At 36.0% G+C, this 19,609-nt stretch overlaps 1 long non-coding RNA gene across 2 annotated transcripts in view; it reads right to left on the reverse strand.

The window, feature by feature from the left end:
- Positions 1 to 19,380, reverse strand: part of LOC141501939 (uncharacterized) — a 72,016-nt gene extending 52,636 nt beyond the window's left edge. For both annotated transcript variants that reach the window (XR_012472344.1, XR_012472343.1), the window contains exon 1: positions 18,904 to 19,380. This is a non-coding gene — a long non-coding RNA (uncharacterized LOC141501939). The remainder of the gene's footprint in view (positions 1 to 18,903) is intronic.
- Between the last annotated feature and the right edge of the window lie 229 nt (positions 19,381 to 19,609).

Genomic DNA, 19,609 nt, shown 5'->3' on the forward strand with positions numbered 1-19,609 from the left:
TGTTTGTGGTGGCAAAGAATTTGAAATTGAGGGGATGTCCATCAATTGGGTAATGGCTGAACAAATTGTGGTACATGTATGTGATGGAACATTATTGTTCTATTAGAAACCAGGAGGGATGGGAATTCAGAGAAGCCTGAAAGGATTTGCATGAATTGATGCTGAGTTAGATGAGCAGAACCAGAAGGACATTGTACACCCTCACAGCAACATGGGGGTGATGAAAACTTAATAGACCTGTTCATTCCAGGAGAGTAATAAGCAGGGACAATTTTAGGGTATTTGTGATGGAGAATATCATCTGTATCTAGGAACTATAGAGTTTAAATGAAGACCAAAGATTATTACCTTATTTTTTTTAAAAGTTGTCTTATGTACTACATAATTTTGCTATCTCTAATATTTTATTTCTTCCTCAAGGATATGTTTTTTTTCTCTCAAAATATTCAATTTTGATCAATACATAGCACGAAAACAATGTAAAGATTATCAGATTGCCTTCTGTGGGGAGAAAGGGGGGGGAATTGTAAAATTCAAAACCTTACAAAAATTATAGTAGAAATTACTATTATATATAATTGGAAAACAAATAAAATATTTATATAATAAAAACCTCACATGTAATAAGTATTTAATCATGTTTACTGATTATTGACCAACATCTAAAAAAGATATATTGCATATAGAAGGCACTGAAATACTTGGTTAAATGGATTGAATTGTAACAGTGCTTTATTCTACATTCATATAAAAAACATTTGCACTTAAGAGTTATTTTGGAAAGCATCTTTCAATTACTTTAAAAATCATCTTTAAAGTGGTCATGTATTTTATGGAAGTAATTATAGTTAAATATAAAAATATATAAAGCTAAATGATGAAACTATTGAAATATTGGAATGTCTGTGAAGAATGGCTGTTTCTAAATGTTAAGTATCTGGCATTGTAAATTGTATTTGCAATTATAATGTATAACTTGATAAACAGTTTATGATACTGCAAATCTAATGGCAAAATAAATTTACCATGACTACTGTCAGCTACAAAAATAAAGAAAGAGGAATAAAAAAATCATAGAGAGTCTTAGAAAAGGTCACTATAGTCCAGGTCTTTCAGATGTGACAAAGCTTATCACTTCCATTTACTTCCCACTTGGTAATTTTATATACATATATATGTATACATATATATGTAATATATGACTTAAAAAATAAGTATAAATTTCTTAAATGGCAAAAGTTCTATGTATTCCATAGTGCTCCAAACAATTTTCCACTCCCCTCTTCACCACCCTGATTTTGTTCCTCTTTTAAAACAAAATGTAGTGGTCTGAATAAAATCGTATGATCCACTTAAATTTTTGATATGGCATTTTTCTAACTTAAAAAAACAAGACTCATGGTCTGTGGTGACATTGGTTAACTATTAGGTTTGTGCTTCCAAAGTCCCTCCTTAAAAGAATTTATTGCTATTCTTATAGCCTGCCCTGGGTTTTAATCCCATATTCCAATTTGTAAGCTATACCTTTTAGCTTTATCTCCTTCTTCCCTGTCACCAACCACAAAACTATTATGGTGGTGGAGGTGGGGAAAGTGTTGTTTGGGGAAAGATAGCATGACATTTCTAGCATCAGTACTGAGAATTCTTTCTTCCTTTGCTTGCATCTCACAAACTTCTTGCTTCTATTCCTATTTCCTATCAGAAATCTTCCCTAATTCAATGAGATAGTGACTTTTCAAAAGAGCTCACTCTTACCCTGAATAGTCTATTATTGTCTGCCTTAAACTCTTCCCCTAACCCAGTCAGTCCTGTCACCAAGAGATGATGGAGCTCTGCAAAGTTCACACTGCAAAATCTTCCCCTCACTTAGTTTTTCATCCTTCATTTTCTTTTTCTTTTTTTTTTTTAGTTTTTTTTTGCAAGGCAAATGGGGTTAAGTGGCTTGCCCAAGGCCACATAGCTAGGTCATTATTAAGTGTCTGAGACCAGATTTGAACCCAGGTACTCCTGACTCCAGGGCTGGTGCTCTATCCACTGCGCCACCTAGCTGCCCCCATCCTTCATTTTCAAAGAAGAGCATGACATCAGGAAGATGACGCCATGACAAGCACATGAATTGGATTAGAATAAGGCGGGGTTTTACTAAATCTCCAGTCTCACTTTCTCCTCCAGAGTCACCTTAGTCCAGGACAACTTGAGAAGGACCTGAATGCAAGCCAATCAGGATTAAGTGACTTGCCCAAAGTCACGCAGCTAGTAAGAGTCAAGTGGATTCGAACTCCCGTCCTCCTGAATCCAAGGCCAGTGCTCTATCCATTGAGCCACCTAGTTACCCTTCACTACCCTTGTAGAAAGTACTAAATGCAAAATACAAAAGAGGTGCACTTTTTGTTATACAAGTGAGCTCCTGTGCCTAAGAGACTAAATGATCAATAAAAATTGATGATGGGGGAAAAAAACTATCACTTTCTTTTCTTCAATTCAGTCATGTTCCTTTGTTTAGCCCTATATGATATAAAAGGGATAATATCTGTTGTGAATGGAGATGGAAGAAAATGAAATTTGTTGCTTTTTTCCCAGAAACCAAGCTCTTGGAGACTGACCTGACTGTAGGTTAGTGCTATAGATGGAGAAATGGTCAAATTAGGCCATAAGGGGGGGGGGGGGCAGGAATGAAGTGGAAGTAGATTAAGAGATGAGTCCATATTATATTCAGGCAGCATCATATACTTAGGTGACTCTCATCATTCCTAAATTGGATGATAATGAATGAGTCATGGGCTTGGGGGAGGAAGTGGGAAGGTCCTAGGACTGCTGCTTTATTTTAGACTAAAGTAACATTGACTAGATGAGATTCCATTAAGGAAATCATACTAGCATTGGCTAGATATATCTTCCCAAAATGATATATAGGAAATAAATTTAAAACAAATAGTTGGAATTCTGTCCTCCCTGCCCTAGCTCTTACCACTGAACCAAGAGAAGATAACCAAAAATTGTCCAAAAAATGTGTGCCAAAATTTCTTATAAAGAGTTGGAGTCAATATAATGAAGTCGCAAGAAGCAGTACAGAAAACCAAACATTCCTGCACCCAAGAAAAGATCTAAAAATACATCAGGAACAAATCTTAATGGAGAAATCCAAGAAAAATATCCATTAGTTATTGTTTTAATCCTAGGTGATTTAAGGATACAGAGAGGTCTTTGAACACTGAGGAATAAGTCTGACCAAGAACACTAGAACGTTCCAATACCCACAGGATGGCTGGGCACCCAGATTCACTGAGGCATGCACAGATAAAAACCAAGCAATAAGAAAAGGTTAGTATCTGATAACTTCGTTGCCACTACCCAGTTCTGGATCATAGATCCAAAGAAGAATGAGGAGGGAACTTTTACATTATTCCTATCTTCTGAGCTATGAATGGGGAGAAGAGCTAATTCAGAAGCAAGCAACAAGGCAGAACTCAGATACCAAGAGCAGAGCTGAGTCTCAGTTCCAACTCCTAGCTCAGTCTGAATTTTGTAGAATAAGGCAGGTAGGAGCTACAGACCAAAGGGAGCCCAAGTTCTATTTGAAACAACAGAACTTCTTAAATGAGACTTACTGGCTGAGCCCAGTAGCAGTTAATTATTTCTCAGACCCAAAGCCAAATCAAGAACTTGCTCTGACCAAGACAGGATATTGCAATCAACCTTTACTTGGACGGGACCATTTTAGGAGCCCTGATTTTGCAGGTCTTCAGCATGAGCTGTCTCTGAGATCCTGGGACCACACAACACTCAATATTCCAGAACCAGCCCAGATGTTATCTGTAGAAGTGCACAGAGTCTAGTTTTCGCAACAACTCCAAAATCTGGAAGTAGGTTGGAAGAATAAACAAAACAAAACAAAAAATCCAATCATAAAAAACTATTATGGCGACAGAGATGTTTGAGACACAAACAAGAGGAAAATGATTCCAAAATATCTACAACTTATTACTTCAAAGGAAAACACAGATTGGGCACAAACTCAATTAGAATTCCTGGAAGAGATGAAGAAAAGTTTTTTAAAAAGAGTTAGTTAAATTTTTTTTTGTAAATGGAATGAAAGTGCTTGAAAAAAAAATTGAAAAAAAAATGAAAACTCCAGAAAAAAAAGATTGGAAAGGGAATTAACAACTTAGTGCAAGAGGTACAAAACTTTGCCCTAGCAACAAACTCTCTAAAAATTAGGATGGAACAAACAGAAGTCAATTCCATGAGCCAAAAAAATATAAAAACAAAGTCAAAAGGATGAAAAGAAAGAAAATATAAACTTGGGGCAGCTAGGTGCACAGTGGATAGAGAACCAGCCCTGGAATCAGGAGGACCTGAGTTTAAATCCAGCCTCAGACATTTAATAATTACCTAGCTGTGTGACTTTGGGTAGGTCACTTAACCCCATTGCCTTGTAAAAACCAAAATATATATATATATGTATGTATGTATATGTAAGCTACCTCATAGCAAGCACAAGACTCCTAAAAAACTAGTCAAGAAGAACAACATTTAAGAATCATCATGGGGGTGGCTAGGTGGTGCAGTGGATAGAGCACCGGCCCTGAAGTCAAGAGTGCCTGAGTTCAAATCTGACCTCAGACACTTAATAATTACCTAACTGTGTAGCCTTGGGCAAGCTACTTAACCTCATTGCCTTGCAAAAACTTAAAAAAAAAAAAAAAGAATCATCATACTATGTGAATGTCATTCTAGAAAATCAAGAAATCAAGGAAAAATGCCAAGTTCTATTAGAACTAGAGGGCAAAATGGAGATAGAATCTACCAGTCACCTTCTGAAAGAATTCCCCAAATGAAAACTTCCAAGAACATAGTCAAAATTCAGAACTTACAAGTCAAAGAAAAAAATGCAACAAGCAGTCAGAAGGAAAGAATTCAAGTACCAAGGAGCCTTAGCCTTGGCAGTTGTTCTTTTATATGTTGATAATCTTAAGAGAAAAAAGGAAAGAGAAAGGAAGACAAATATATTGTGGGGAGGGGAGGGAAAGAAAAGTTAAGGAAAATATTCTCACATAATCAGATTGTACAAATAGATCTCTATACAAATTAGAAGGGAGTAAGGGAGAGACCTTGCCATTTAAACCTTACTCTTCTCCAAAATGATTAAAGGAGAAAAGAACACACACAAGCACAAACACACTTACATATAAAAGTTGGGTCCAGATTTCCTTAACAGGAAATTGAAGGAAATAGAAAATGGGAAGGAAGTTACAGGTAGAGTAGATTAAAGGAAAAATTAATCCTGAGAAAAATAAGCTCCAAACTCTTTTTGAGATACAAAAAAATAGAAATCTGAGTGGGGGGGGTGCCCATAAATTGACAAATGACTGGCATATGAATGTGATGAAACATTTTTATGCTATTAGAATTGATGAAGAAGATAGTTTCAGAGAAAACTGAGTTTTGTTTGAACTTATGCAGAGTAAAATGCATAGAACCAAGAGAACAATTTATAATAACATCAATTCTGAAAAAACAAATAACTTTTAATGACTTAGGAACTCTGATCAACATAATGAAACCACAATTCCAGAAAATTTATTATGAACCATGCTAGTCACCTCAAGATAGAGAGATAATGGATTGAGTGCAAAATAAGACATATATTCTTTTGGAAACAGGAAAGGTAGAAATTGGTTTTGCTTGACTAGACATATTTGTTTATTTTCAGTTGGGGAGTAGTGGATTGGGATGGGGAGAAGAGAAGATGGATTTTTGCCAATTGAAAAAATAAATATAATTTTTTAAATCTATCATAAAAAGTTCCAATAAGTCTCTGACGCAGGGTTATAATTTGGTTTTATTTACTGGAAAGTACAATGGAACATTCTAATATGAAAAAAGGAGATTTTTAATCAGAAAACCTAGGTTCAAATCCCATTTCTGGTCCTTGGCAGCATAACCTTGGGTGACTTCATGTCTCCAAGTTTCAGTTATCTTATCTGAAAACTAAGAATAATAATAATATTTGTATTACCTAACTTAGAGTGTTGTGGAAAAGTGCTTTTTCACCCTTAAAATGATACTTAAATGTAATTTTATTATTAAATCACAAAAGTCAAAGAATATCAGAACTGGAAGAGACTTTAGAGAATTTATCTAAATGCTGCATTTCACAGAAAGGAATCTGTGACTCAGAAATTCTAAGTAATTTTCTAGTAAGTGACAAAGTAGAGATTAACTGAAGTCTCCCAGATCCTACTCTAATGCTCTTCCCTCTACACTATTCAGGTTGGACTCTACCATATTAATTCACCCAAATTTCTAACTCAATTCCACATGAAATTCTCCAAAGCAGCAACAATATTTAGCTCAATGACACATACTCATTCACTGGTATATTAACTTTGCTAAAAGAAATTCTATAAAACCTTATAAACTGGGAGCAACTAAGTGGTGAAGCGGATGGAGCACCGGTCCTGGAGTCAGGAGGACCTGAGTTCAAATCTAGCCTCAGACACTTGTTAATTGTCTAGCTGTGTGACCTTGGCTAAGTCACTCTTAACCACATTGCCTTAAATAAATAAAATTTAAAAAAAACCTTATGACCCAGATTGATAATAAATTTTCTTTGAGATCTGAAAAATCAAAATAAATTTGGGACAAACTAATAGCTTATTTTGCCTAACAAAGAATGTTTAAAAACTCACTTTTACTACTCGCTCACAGATGATAGTTCTATGCTTTCCTGACAAGTTTGCAAATAATTCCATTTTTAATATAAGCCATGGCCTAAGGTCTCTTCTAGGTCCCTAGGTTCCCAGAATGCAGATTTGAACCTAAGAGCTGATCAACAAAGGATAGTTTTCTCATCTTTGCTCTTTTTTGCCTTTGCCTAGTGTTATTCAGGCTATGTTGTTTGTAACAAATGATATTATTCATGGGAAATTATCATTCAAAACATGTCATTTATTACACATGAGTAATATTCACATCTAGCAGTGTGCGATTTGTGTTAGCTATATTATGAAAAGATTGCTCAGCCTGAGAATCCTCTTAAAATGAAACCTTTGGAAGGAATTCTTTAGTCTGCATCCCAACCTTCCAGAAAGTGAAGTATATTTTGTTTACTGATTGGAGGGGGGGGGTATGTCTGTGTGTGTCTATGTGTCATCGTGTGTGTTTGTGTATGTTTGAAAGCTGCTGTAGTCTAGTTTCCTGTAGATAAGTTTCCTGATTAAGACATAATCTTAGGAACCATAACAAAATAATTTAGCTGATAGGAGATAAAGATATGACTCTTTAAATGGAGGATTTGAGAGCACTGCTTTGTTCTGTCTTCTGGTCTCTTGTCAGAGGGGAGAGATACTGAAGATACAGATAATGTTTGAATACTACTTTCATATGTGTGTATCTATAAGGGTATGTGTTTGCATAGATATATGTGGGTATAATCACATGACCTATACATACCTTTGCATGATATATTTAATAAATATATCACCTATGTTTTATATGTACATGAACTTATATCTGTTGTGATGTTTGTATGATATATATTATACATACACATAAGACAAGTCTAACTATATTGCATAATGTGTCTAATGAATGTCATTCTGTACATTTGTAATCAATGACATGTCACATTTCTTAATTTATCATTAGCTATATGTGACAAGTAACATATGCATGAAATATGTTAACAATCTATACAAAAAGAAGACTAAATAAATAGAAGCCCCCTTAAAATGAATGTTTTGAGAGCTCTTCACTCAGCATTCTAACCCTTCAGTTAGAGGGGCAGAAGGTACTGTGGATACTGATGAGATATGTCTATCAAAATCACTGTTAATCCTAAGATTTATGTCACATGCACAAGTATGAAATATGTGTGCCCATATACACCTGCATGTGTATGCATATATAAAGATTATATACACACCTGCAGATATAGATTCACATTACAAACTCATTAGGCATTCAACAATGTTTTTTGTGTGTGATATATAGCATGTCAATTATAGAAATCACACTTGTGGCATTTATATAACATACATAACATAGTCATATAATGTATAACAAACAAAACCTAGCCTTAAAGAATGCCATAGTATAATTGTTGTGCATGTAATAAGTGATGTGTGACATTATGGCATTGATTATGCAAAGCTAACACATGATACGTAATGCCTGCAGGGGGAGAAAGAGACAGAATCTGAGACTAAGACAGAAAGGACTGGCTTGCGAACAATAGTTTCATGATGGTAAAGATTCTTCAGGGTGGTTGGTATAGAATAAAGACATGAATAGCTTGGAGACCCTTTTTAAATAGAGACTTACAGAGGATTTGTTTGTTCTGCTTTGCAGTCCTCCAATCAGAGGGCTGAAGACACAGATAAGCTCTAAGTACCAAAGCTGATGGAATGTCATAGGGATGGGGTTTCTCTGCGGCATGATGAAGTCCAATTCAAAAGTATGAAGCTGGTGGGAAATGAAATTCCTGAACTGGGAGTCCTTTCTAACAGAACCTTTGGGAAGAATTCTTTATAATGCAGACATGATAAACAATATATTTTACATGCTTAATAAGATATATATTACAATATGTTATATGTCATTTATTATGCACAGGTAAAAAGTGGCATGGGTGGTACATGTAAGTAATATATATTAATATATTGTCACAATATATATGTGACTGGTTTAAAAACCCTTTTAAGATAGATGCTTTTAGGGGTGGCTGGGTGGCACAGTTGATAGAGCACTGGCCCTGGAGTTAGAAATACCTGAGTTCAAAACCAGCCTCAGACACTTAATAATTACATAGCTGTGTGGCCTTGGGCAAGTCACTTAACCCCATTGCCTTGCAAAAAAAAGATAGATATTTTTGGAGGTCTCTTCTTCTCATTCTAGCTCTCCAGTTCCCCAATCAGAGGGACAAAGAGTCCTAAGAGCACAGATGAATCGGGAGCACTGACAATCTTAAGAGATGATGAATTTTTTGATGAGGATTCTTGGAGATAATGCAGTAAAAAGGAGAAGGTCTGGTGAGAGATGAAGAGATAGCTCTCCTGTAGCCTTCTTTAAGTGGAAGCTTTGGGAGGACTTCTTTGCTCTGCCCTTCAGCTCTCCAAAAAGAGGGACAAAGACGCTGATAATGTGTGAGTGTGAATGCCAAAGCTGTGAAATATGTGTGTGTACATCTGTACATATATTTGTGACATATACACAATTCATATATGTGTGATATATTTAGCAAAAATATATAACATTGAACTCAGACCATATGTACATATATAAAATATATAACATACATATACAATACTTATTTTTTAAGAATACATTTTAATTGACATTTTATTTTTACAAATACATGTTATGAAAGTTTTTCAACATTCAAACATATGCACATGCATATTTTTAAGTTACAAAATTTTCTTCCACCCTCCCTTCCTACCCCCTCCCCTCAGTGGCGAAAAGTCAGGTTAACATTCATATGCAATACATATTATCAATAATTTACAACATATAGCATAAACAGTACAAATATAGTAAATGACATATTGTGCATGTCTAAGAGATGGCATCACAATCAATTATGGGTCATTTATATTCACGAGTGATATGTAACATGTTTCACATGTGTGATACATGTAAACATTATACAAATAAATAAATAGGTGGCTGGCCTAGGAGAACTTTTTAAAAGGAGGCTTTGAAACGAATTATTTATTTACTTATTTGTTTGGTAATATATTTTTTGTACTTTTAAAAAAAATAAGTTTATTAAACATGGCTAATCTTGGAAGCTATATTCATGGGTTCACTAAGGAACCTGAAATGAGAAGCTGATTTGCAGAACATCTTTTAGAAAAATAGATCCCAGAAAATGAATTGTTCACTTTAGCATCTCATTCAAATTAATTCACTGATTAAATCAAATTCTGATTTGAAGGGGGGGAGCAGGGAGAGAAAGGGCAGTTAAGTGGCACAATGGATGAAACCCTAGAATTAGGAAAGCTCATTTTCCTGAATTTAAATCTGGCTTCAGATATTTACTATTGTTGAACACAGACAAGTCACTTAACCTAGTTTATTTCAATTCCTCATCCGTTAAATAAGAATCTTTGACCAGGAATTTGTCTATGGTTCAGCACTAGGGTATTTCACAACATTTAAGGACCAACAAGGAAATACTGCTTGACAGGTTCAAGTAGTGGTTTGGCATGTTTGGCATCAAAAGAGACCTTTTGTCCAACTTGCTTGTCCAAATATTCTTCTGTAAATTCCCTACAAAGGTGGTGTCAAATAGAAAGGGAGCTGGCTAATCTGTACATAAGGATCCCTTCTGCAGCATATTGACTTATAATATTATCTGATAATATTATCGGTTTTATTGTATTTTAATTTATTTTGTTAAATATTTCCCAATTACATTTTAATCTGGGTCTGGTTGGCAGTCAGTAGTATTATGGGCTTCATATAGCCTACAGGATATGTCTTTAACACCTCTGCCCAACAGAATAAGACAGATATGTGACTATACATACATACAAACATACATACATATATGTATACTTTCTGTATCCAATGCTCATCTATGAATTCATTAAAATTAAGTAATAAAAAAGATAGCTATATTTCCATCTATATTTGCAGTATGCTCACTTGACTTAGTGTCTTTCATCTCAGTATTATAAATATGAGAAAGTGGCCAATGGGAGGCCATCCTAAGAATAATCAGAGCATATTTTGCTATCAAAATATGTGGGTAAATTTGGTGAACCTCCTTCCACCAATGCAATAATCAGGGACAATTTTAGAGTACCTATGATGGAGAATAGCATTTGTATCCAGAGAAATAACTGTGGAGTTTAAACAAAGATCAAAGTCTATACCTTCAACTTTTTTTTTTTTAGTGTCTTATGCACTACATAATTTTGCTATCTGTAATATTCTATTTTCTCCTCAAGGATTGATTTCTCCCTCAACACATTCATTTTTGATCAATGTATAGCACAGAAGCAATGAAAAGATTATCAAACTTCCTTCTGTAGGGGGGGAGGGAAGGGAGGGTGGGGGAAAATTGTAAAATTCAAAACCTTACAAAAAATGATAGGTAGAAGGGCAGCTAGGTAGTACAATGAATAGAGCATTGGCCCTGGAGTCAGGAGGACCTGAGTTCACATTCGACCTCAGACTAATTACCTAGCTGTGTGATCTGGGGCAAGTTACTTAACCCCATTGCCTTGCCAAAAAAGAAAGATAGGAAGAAACTACTATTGTATATAATTGGAAAACAAATAAAATATTAATAAAAATTAAGTTAAAAAAGAAAGAGTATGCAATGATTATCCTATTCTTCATTATAGAGATTGTACAGTTATTTTATAAACATTTCTGGTCCTCTACATGGGGGTGAGGAACAGTTTGATTGGCACTTGGATCTAAACTAAGTAGTCATTGAGAAGGTATTAACTAGACAAAGTGAATACCCACATCCCCATCTCCTTCTCCCATTGCTTCCTGGATGCATTTGAATGAGAAGGAAAGGAATGTTGTAAGTCTCCAGGTTTTAAGAGAGAGGCCCATGATCTCTTTTTCATACCCAAAACAAATTGTTTTAATTACAGCTTTGTAGCATAATTTGAGAACTTGTCCCCCTTCTTTCCCATTTTTTCCCATTAGGTTCCCTTGATGTTTTTGAACTTTTGTATTTCTATATGAAATTTGTGATAATTTTTTAATAGCTCATTCATAATCAAGTATTTCTTTGATAGTTTGATTAGCACAGGTACATATTTTTATACTTTCATCTTGCTATCATATTCTCAATAAATATCTCTTCCTAAAAATTAATTGATATTAATTGGTTAAAAGAAACTGGGGAATAATCTCTTGAGGGCATCAATTATATAAAGAAGATAAACTATAACAGGTGATTGATATTGGGGAGAACACACCAGAATGGGGAGGTCAATATGAAAGCATTAGAGAAGAACACCCACAACACTTCAGGAGTATCTCTAGAACTCTGAAGGTTAGAAGTACAAACTAAAGAGATTTGCTCTGAGTGACCCAAATCATCAACACAAGTGGGATGACTATATAAACATGACTGTGTCATTTATTATTTTATGCGTCATAGAGATTTAATAATAATATCAATTTATATTTGACTAATGCTTCACAATTTATAAAATACTTTATTATTTGTTGTTCAGTCATGTCTGAGTCTTTGTAACCCCATATGAGATTTTCTTGGCAAAGATACTAGAGTGGTTTGACATTTCTTCCTCCAGCTCATTTTACAGATGAAGAAACTGAAGTAAACAGGGTTAAATGACTTCCCCAGGGATACAGAGTTAGTAAGTACCTAAGGTCATATTAAAACTTAAGAAGTCTTCCTGATTCCAAATCCTTTGCTCTATCCACTGCATCATCTAGCTGATCTACAATGATTTTTTTATATTTAGTGGCAGTATTAGCTCCATGTCAATATTTGTTCAATTCATTAATTTGCTCAATAATCATATGCACAGCTCTTAGCATAGCATAGGTCTTTAAATGCTTTTTGATTCCTTTTTAAGCTCATATTATGATTTAGGGAGTGGATATAAGAATAGGATAATTAAAATATGATCCCTATCCTCACAATTTTTCAAAAAATTGGGGCAAAGAGATAAATTGTGAACTCCTTGAGAATAGAGAACTCCTTTTGTTTTTTAAAAAAAATTTCCCCAGTAAACGCAGTGCCTAGCAATAGTAGGTGCTTAATAAATGTCTATTGACTGACTGACTATTGGAAATTCCTCTACTAGATTGTAGGCTTCTTGAGAAAAGACATGTCTATGTTCTTATATATTATTATTATTATATTATACCCTCCCTAATGACTAATTCCTTCTTCTCCAGGCTGCACTCCAGACTTCCTCTACCATCTTGAAGCTTCTTCAAGCATCATAACCAGCTCATCATCCTGAAGCAACCTTTGGTTCCTTCCAGAAATGCCATTTAAGGAGGGTGTCCAGGCCAACCAGATCTCATTCCTTCCTGGGTTGCAGTCTGAAATTTCTCTACTTTTCTGGGTTACCCTTCCCCTTATTCAGCTCCCTTTCATGAGTAAGGTTTTCCCTACTAGAATGTAGGCTCCTTGAAGATTGAGACAATCTACATGTATTTCCATTCCCTTATCTTAACATGACAAATATTTAATGTGAGTTAATAATGTCAGTTAATAAAACTGATAATGACAAAAAGGTATTATGAATCTTGTGATACCTTCAAATAAACTTTTTTAAAAAAATTAATCACTTCCTAGATAAATGTACATAGGTGAGACATTATTTATTTACTCCACGGAAGGCATGTTTATGTATTATACTGAGTCTTTTAGTGATGTGGTTGGTACCCAAGTGGATTTTCATTGTGTCCTGCTCCTATTGGCTCTGCTTATGAAATCAGGGATGAAGAGAACAGGATGTCTCTTAGTTCCAATTCAGTTACTGGCTAGAGAAATAGGGAGTCACTCCCTTTGTTCAAGCTCTCCAACATTGCTTTCAATATACCCTAAGAAGAATCTTGGGAGATAGGGGAGACTATTGGAGTTTCAAACCCACTGTCTAGGATTTATGGCATAATCCATCCTGATTCTGTGCCAGTGGTCAGGCAGGTTGGACTAGCCCCTTAACCTCTCTGTGCCTCAGATTTCTCAACTTTTTAATGAGGGGTGGGGTTTGGACTTGATAGTCTGTAAGGTCAATTGTAACTCCAAATTTATGACCCTATGATTCTATGTACAGAAATGACAAGGTAAAATAACAGTAAGACTGATAGTCAGAGAAATCATGAGTAGTAAGAAGCTTCAGGGAGTAAATGATGTGCCCCATTCTGAAAATAATGAACTTGAGTTACTAATGTAACACCCAGAAGGAACTGTCATAGAATTGTAGATTTAAAGTTGATCAGGGATTCAGAGACCATCTAGTCCAACCCTCTCATTTTAAAGATAAAGAAACTGGGAAGGGGCAGTCATTAAAACACCTGTCCTAGAGTCAAGAGAGCCTGAGTTCAAATAAGCCTCAATCACTTGCTTAACTGTGTGGCCTTGGGCAATTCACTTAACCTCATTGCCTTGCAAAAATAAAAAAAAATAAAAAAAAACTGGAGAGAGATTAAGGGGCAGGGCCAAAGCCAGAGGAGTCATAAGCAACAAAATTGGAATTTGACTAAAATTGTCTAATTCCAAATCCAGTGCTTGTTCTACTCCTCTATCCTGTCTCTGTTCATTAGTTGAAAATGCCCGATCTAGCCAGGATAGGCTCTAGGGCTAGAGGTAGAGATTTCGGAATTCTGTTCATATAGAGGTAATAGAAGTCAAGAGTGGTTTTTTCCATGAGGGTAAATTATCAGCACCATGAGATGTCAATTCCTTTACTATACCAACTGAATTGATTTAATACATAAATTGATTACTCCGTTTAATTTTGACAGGAGAGACAATGAGTCAGGCCCAGAATTGAATAAGAAGAAAACAGACTAAACATGGCAAGCAAATAAACAAAAACCATTGAGATAACATATGCATGGAAAAGGGGGTACATTAGTCATGTAACAGGAAAGATGGAAGGGGATAAGTATTTAATTGCCTGCTATAGACTACATGGACAAAAGCATGTAGGATGAGAAAGCATGAAAAAGTTAGATGCCTCGCTGTCCCCCATTGATAAAAGAACACATGCATCAAAGCAATATATATAGTTTCACAAAATGGAAAGCATTTTTTTACTGTGGAAAAAGGGAATTCATTGCTTACTTAAATCACTTTTCTAGTTTTTAAAAATGTATATAAACTGGAACACCCTGAAATTCCCAAATCCAAACTCCAAAAACTATTCTCTGTGTTTAGAAAAGACTAACAAATTCTAGAGGAGAAGGGTAATGCCATGCTTCCTGTGATAGCATTCTTTGCTAAGAAAAATTTCACACCAGATTGCCTAGGCTCATTAACCTTCAGTTCCCTCTCATGTGTGAGCTAAGGGGGGTGAATATGAGGGCATTTACAGAAACTGAGAGCCTCATTGAGAAAGAACTGTTTTTTTTTTTTTTTAGGAAGGAGCCGTCTATGACCTAGAAACCAGGCCACTTATTCAATGGTTTTTGTCTGTGTTGCATTCATTGTGTTCCTGTTCCCAGAGATTAATTCACATCTCCTTTTGCCACCTCACAGTTTGAGGTTTTTTTGGTAAGTTACTTAGCATTCTATGGAGCAACTTTTAAAATAAACATTCACCTTTTCATTCACTAGACATTTTAGACATGTCCCTGAAACGATCAGATCTGTCTTCCAAAAGAGCCTGATGACTTAGACTCATGCTCAGTCTGGGGGAGGGGAGGAAAGGGAGAGGAGGGCAGTGACCTTGCATTCTAAAAACCTCTATCACTGCAGAAAAGGCAGGAAATGTTTCAAATATGGTTCTAGGATCAGGCGGGGCTCTGCTGCCCAAAGAGCAGAAAGGCTGATTACTCCCAGGTTGATCAGAAGGCAATAAATTCTTGGCCCATAGCAAGTCACTAAAAAGATAAAAATATAAGATGACCCTCAGGACTTTGGATTCCCTTGCAAAAATGGTAGATGAGTGAAGGGAAAAGGACCAAGGGGTGTGCCACAGAGTTCTACCACTGCAAGGTGAGATGATTAATATCCCATGAGCTTCTTGAGAGCAGAGACAGGCTTTTCTATGTGTCTGCCCATTGTTTAACATAGCTCTTTGCCATTACTGTTCAATAAATACTTTTTTCATTAATTGATTGATTTATAGATTCATTCATTCATGGAACCTCCCAATTCAAAGCAGCAGCATTGTACAGTACAAAGGGCCCTTGAGAGCAGAGACTGGCTTTTCTATTTGTAACCCATGGCTTAGCAGCATTTTACACATTTTCAGAGCTTAATAAAAGCTTTTTCATTCATTCATTCATTCCATTCATTCATTCATTCATCCATTCATTCATATAGTCTCCCCAGTTCAGGTTAGCAGCTTTGCGTAAAACAAAGAGTCATAGTTCTGGAGTCAGAGCATCTGTGTTCAAATCTTAGGTCCAGTGATTGCCATGCTGTCTGTTTAGGTGGTGTAGTCGATAGAGATCTGAGTTAGGAAAATCTGAATACAAATGCAGTCTCACAAACTTCATCACTGTGGGACCCTGAACCCTTAACCTTCCTCTGCCTCAATTTCCTCTTGTAAATGGGAGATAATTATAGTACCTACCACCCAAGGTTGTTGTGAGGATCAAATGTAAAGAAAAGTGCCAAGCATAATGCCACATAGTAGGCACTTAATGGTCAACAGACACTTACTAAGTTCTTACTGTGTGCTATCCAGAGCTAGACTCTGGAGATACAAAATGAAAAAAAAAAGAGATAGTAAACCCTAGTCTCCTGGGGAAAAGACAAAACGTAAAAAGAAATTGAAAGGAAAAGGGGGGGAAGGGTGTAAAGGTGGAGAAGGAGGAGAAGGAGAAGATAGTTGATGCAGGACTATAGTGGAAAGTTAAAATCCCAAAGTGGTACACTCAGGTATGAGTGAGCTTTTCTGTCCTGGCTTCCCTCCTTTAATGGAAGTTTGGAGTTCAGGACTCCACCATCCAGTCAGAGGAACAGACAGTGGTGATGATATGGAATCCCAAGGTAAACGGGATCTTTTTTTTTTGAGGCAGTTGGGATTAAGTGACTTACCCAGGATCACACAGTACTGAGTATGGGACTGAATTTGAACTCAGGTCCTCCTGATTTCAAAGCTGGTGTTCTATCCACCTAAGCAGCCTGCTAGATTGGATCTTAAAGCTTCCAGGGGAATAATGAAAAAAGTAAAGGAAAAGTTCTAGAGTAGTGCAACCATGGGGTAAAGGAAATATTCTGACTGGGCTTTCTTCTCATATACTTTTCTCTTTTTACCCCTTCCTTTTATTTGTGATCTTAATTTCCTCATTTGCAAAACGAAGGGGATTGGACTAGAAAATCTCTGAAGTTCCTTTTAGCTCTTATCAAGTATCGTTTATTCCTCAAAGATAATTGGGGATACTGACAACCAAATCATCTGTTTCCGGCAAAGATTGGCCTACCAAGCCTTCTCATTCAGAGAAAGAAGGATGAACTGTGGAGAAACTAATGGTAAGGTGGGCACCCAGTTCTGCTGTGTCAATTGAGACATGGGTCCAAGCTATGGAATAGCAATACAGTCTGTTTGAATTTCCCCCTACATGCAGCTTATCTTCAAAAGAGATATTCATTTTTCTGTACCAGAAGCTTTTGCACCAGGGGTGTTGAAGAGGTCCTGCAAAAGTTGTGATTGGTGAAGAGAAACACAGATCCTTATTGGAGTTTCTCCATCATACCTTTGATAGCTTATGTACCTGAAAAATAGACCTAGTTATAGTAATCAAATGTTAGCAGGTACTAATATGAATATAAAATGCAAAGGTAGAGAAAGGTCTCTATGTGCAAAAATTGAAGGAATTATTGCAGAGAACACTCATTGAAAACTGCGGGGTCCATTAACCACTCTAGAATGATAAATGAGCATTTGTTCAAGGGATTCTAAATTATTTTTCTTCAAGGATCACCTACAAACCCTCCTTGTGTTGTTTCAAATTAATTTCATTAGAAAGACTGTTTAGGTCAATATGCATATTTAAATGAGAAAAAATTTTATATACATTTTTTTCAGTGCTTTAGTTATAAATACTGATAATCATTTCAACCTTTCCACACCCCTTTCTTGCAAGTTGGACTATCTTGCAAGTATTTATATAAATTACCGTAAGAAATTTTCCAGGGGGGCAGCTAGGTAGCACAGTAGATAGAGCAAACAGCCCTGGAGTCAGGAGGACCTGAGTTCAAATCCAGTCTCAGACACTTAATAATTACCTTGCTGTGTGACCTTGGACAAGTCACTTAACCCCATTGCCTTGCAAAAAAAAATAATAGAAGTTTTCCAAAAAAAGATATATATATATATATATATATATATATATATTTATAATCTTTATGAAAATTAGAAATCTGAGACTTTTACCAAAGTTGATTACCTTCCACTTTGGAACTTTCTCCATTGCATCATCAATATATCACAATTCAGCATAAGAAATTAAATGGGAATTTTGAGAAGTTTTGCAGAAGCCACAGACAACACTGAAAAAGTTTAGAAACTCAGAAATTCATAAAATATATCTATATAATATCAACATATTCTATCCTTCAGTGCCATAATAATTTAGACTTCTTTGGTATAAAAGGAAGACCAAAAAATTGTATGCAGATTTTTCAGATCATGGGGTGCCATGTCCCTAATGTTCTCTATATGGAAGGGATAACTGTAAACCTTTCTAATTTATGTAGCACCTGGAGCATATTCTTCACATATGTTCCCTTTACCCTGTCCCCCTACAGAACAAAACCATAGCTCACTAGCCCCCACTAAGGGCTTTATTTTTACTTTGTCAGTCAGAGGACACAATTTGTTCAATAGTATTACAGGAAAAATAGCAAAAGAACCCTTTTGACCCAAAACTTGGAGAGCATCTTCTCCAAATACAAACACTATTGGTGGGAAGAAGGCATATGCAAAGGGATCATATATGCAGAGAATACACATGATTAGGACAAAAGTATAAAGAGACTACTCATACTCCAAGACCTCTAGTATGTTCTGGTAATGTCACAAATACTGCTTTTTTTTCTGGGTCTACTCCCTTTTAATTGTTTTACTCCATCCTGATGATCACTACCATTCTCTGCCAGGAGTGTGTCCTCTTCCCACCTTTCAGACAACTAGGGAATGTAAATTGGAGTTCCTGGCTGAGGACTCAGCTCAATAGAGTGCTCTTCCCCTTGAAATAATAGTAAGCTCTACTCACCTTTAGCTTAGAGACCAGAAGCAAAGCTTCAACTATCAGAAGATAGGGTCCTCACTAGCCAGTAATAGGTCCAGGGAAAAGTCACTTCTTTTCCATAAGGAAGTCTGTCAGGTATGATGAGGCTGTTAGCCCCCAGAGCAAAAATTCTTTTGGAATATAGACTAGTCAGTCAGTTAACTTTTAGTTTGTTTTTTAAACTCCTTTACTCCAGTGTAATTGATAAAGAGATGGCTTTGGGGCCAGAAAGATTTGACAAGTCAGTTATCTTCTGAGTTATCTGTTGTTTGTCCTTATTCTGGAAGAGGACCAAGACTTCAGGAAGCAGATGCCATGACTTGCAAGTGAACTAGATTTAAGGGAGGAAGGGCTGTGTAATGTCATCTGCCTCAGACTCTACTCCAGTGGCAAGATAATAGATCCAGATCAAAGATAGCCTGGATTCAGTTGGAGACTACGCCTTTTTAAACTGGGGACTTTTCTGACTGAGGCTCAAGGATTAAGGTTAGGTAAGAAATGAGGCAAAGAATGGCCTCTTTCATCTAATCACAAAAATTCTGACCTCTGAAATCCTACAAGATTTCTTGGGGTTTACAGGCTAGATTTCTTTCTTAAGGACTATGATTTAAACCCAAATCAGTCTGACTCTTCTAGCCAAGAATAAATTCCAACTCAAGCTTCTCTAGGGTTTTGTTTGGGCCCTGGGGGT

This window comes from Macrotis lagotis, chromosome X (assembly GCF_037893015.1).
Source record: "Macrotis lagotis isolate mMagLag1 chromosome X, bilby.v1.9.chrom.fasta, whole genome shotgun sequence".
Taxonomy (NCBI): Eukaryota; Metazoa; Chordata; class Mammalia; order Peramelemorphia; family Peramelidae; genus Macrotis; species Macrotis lagotis.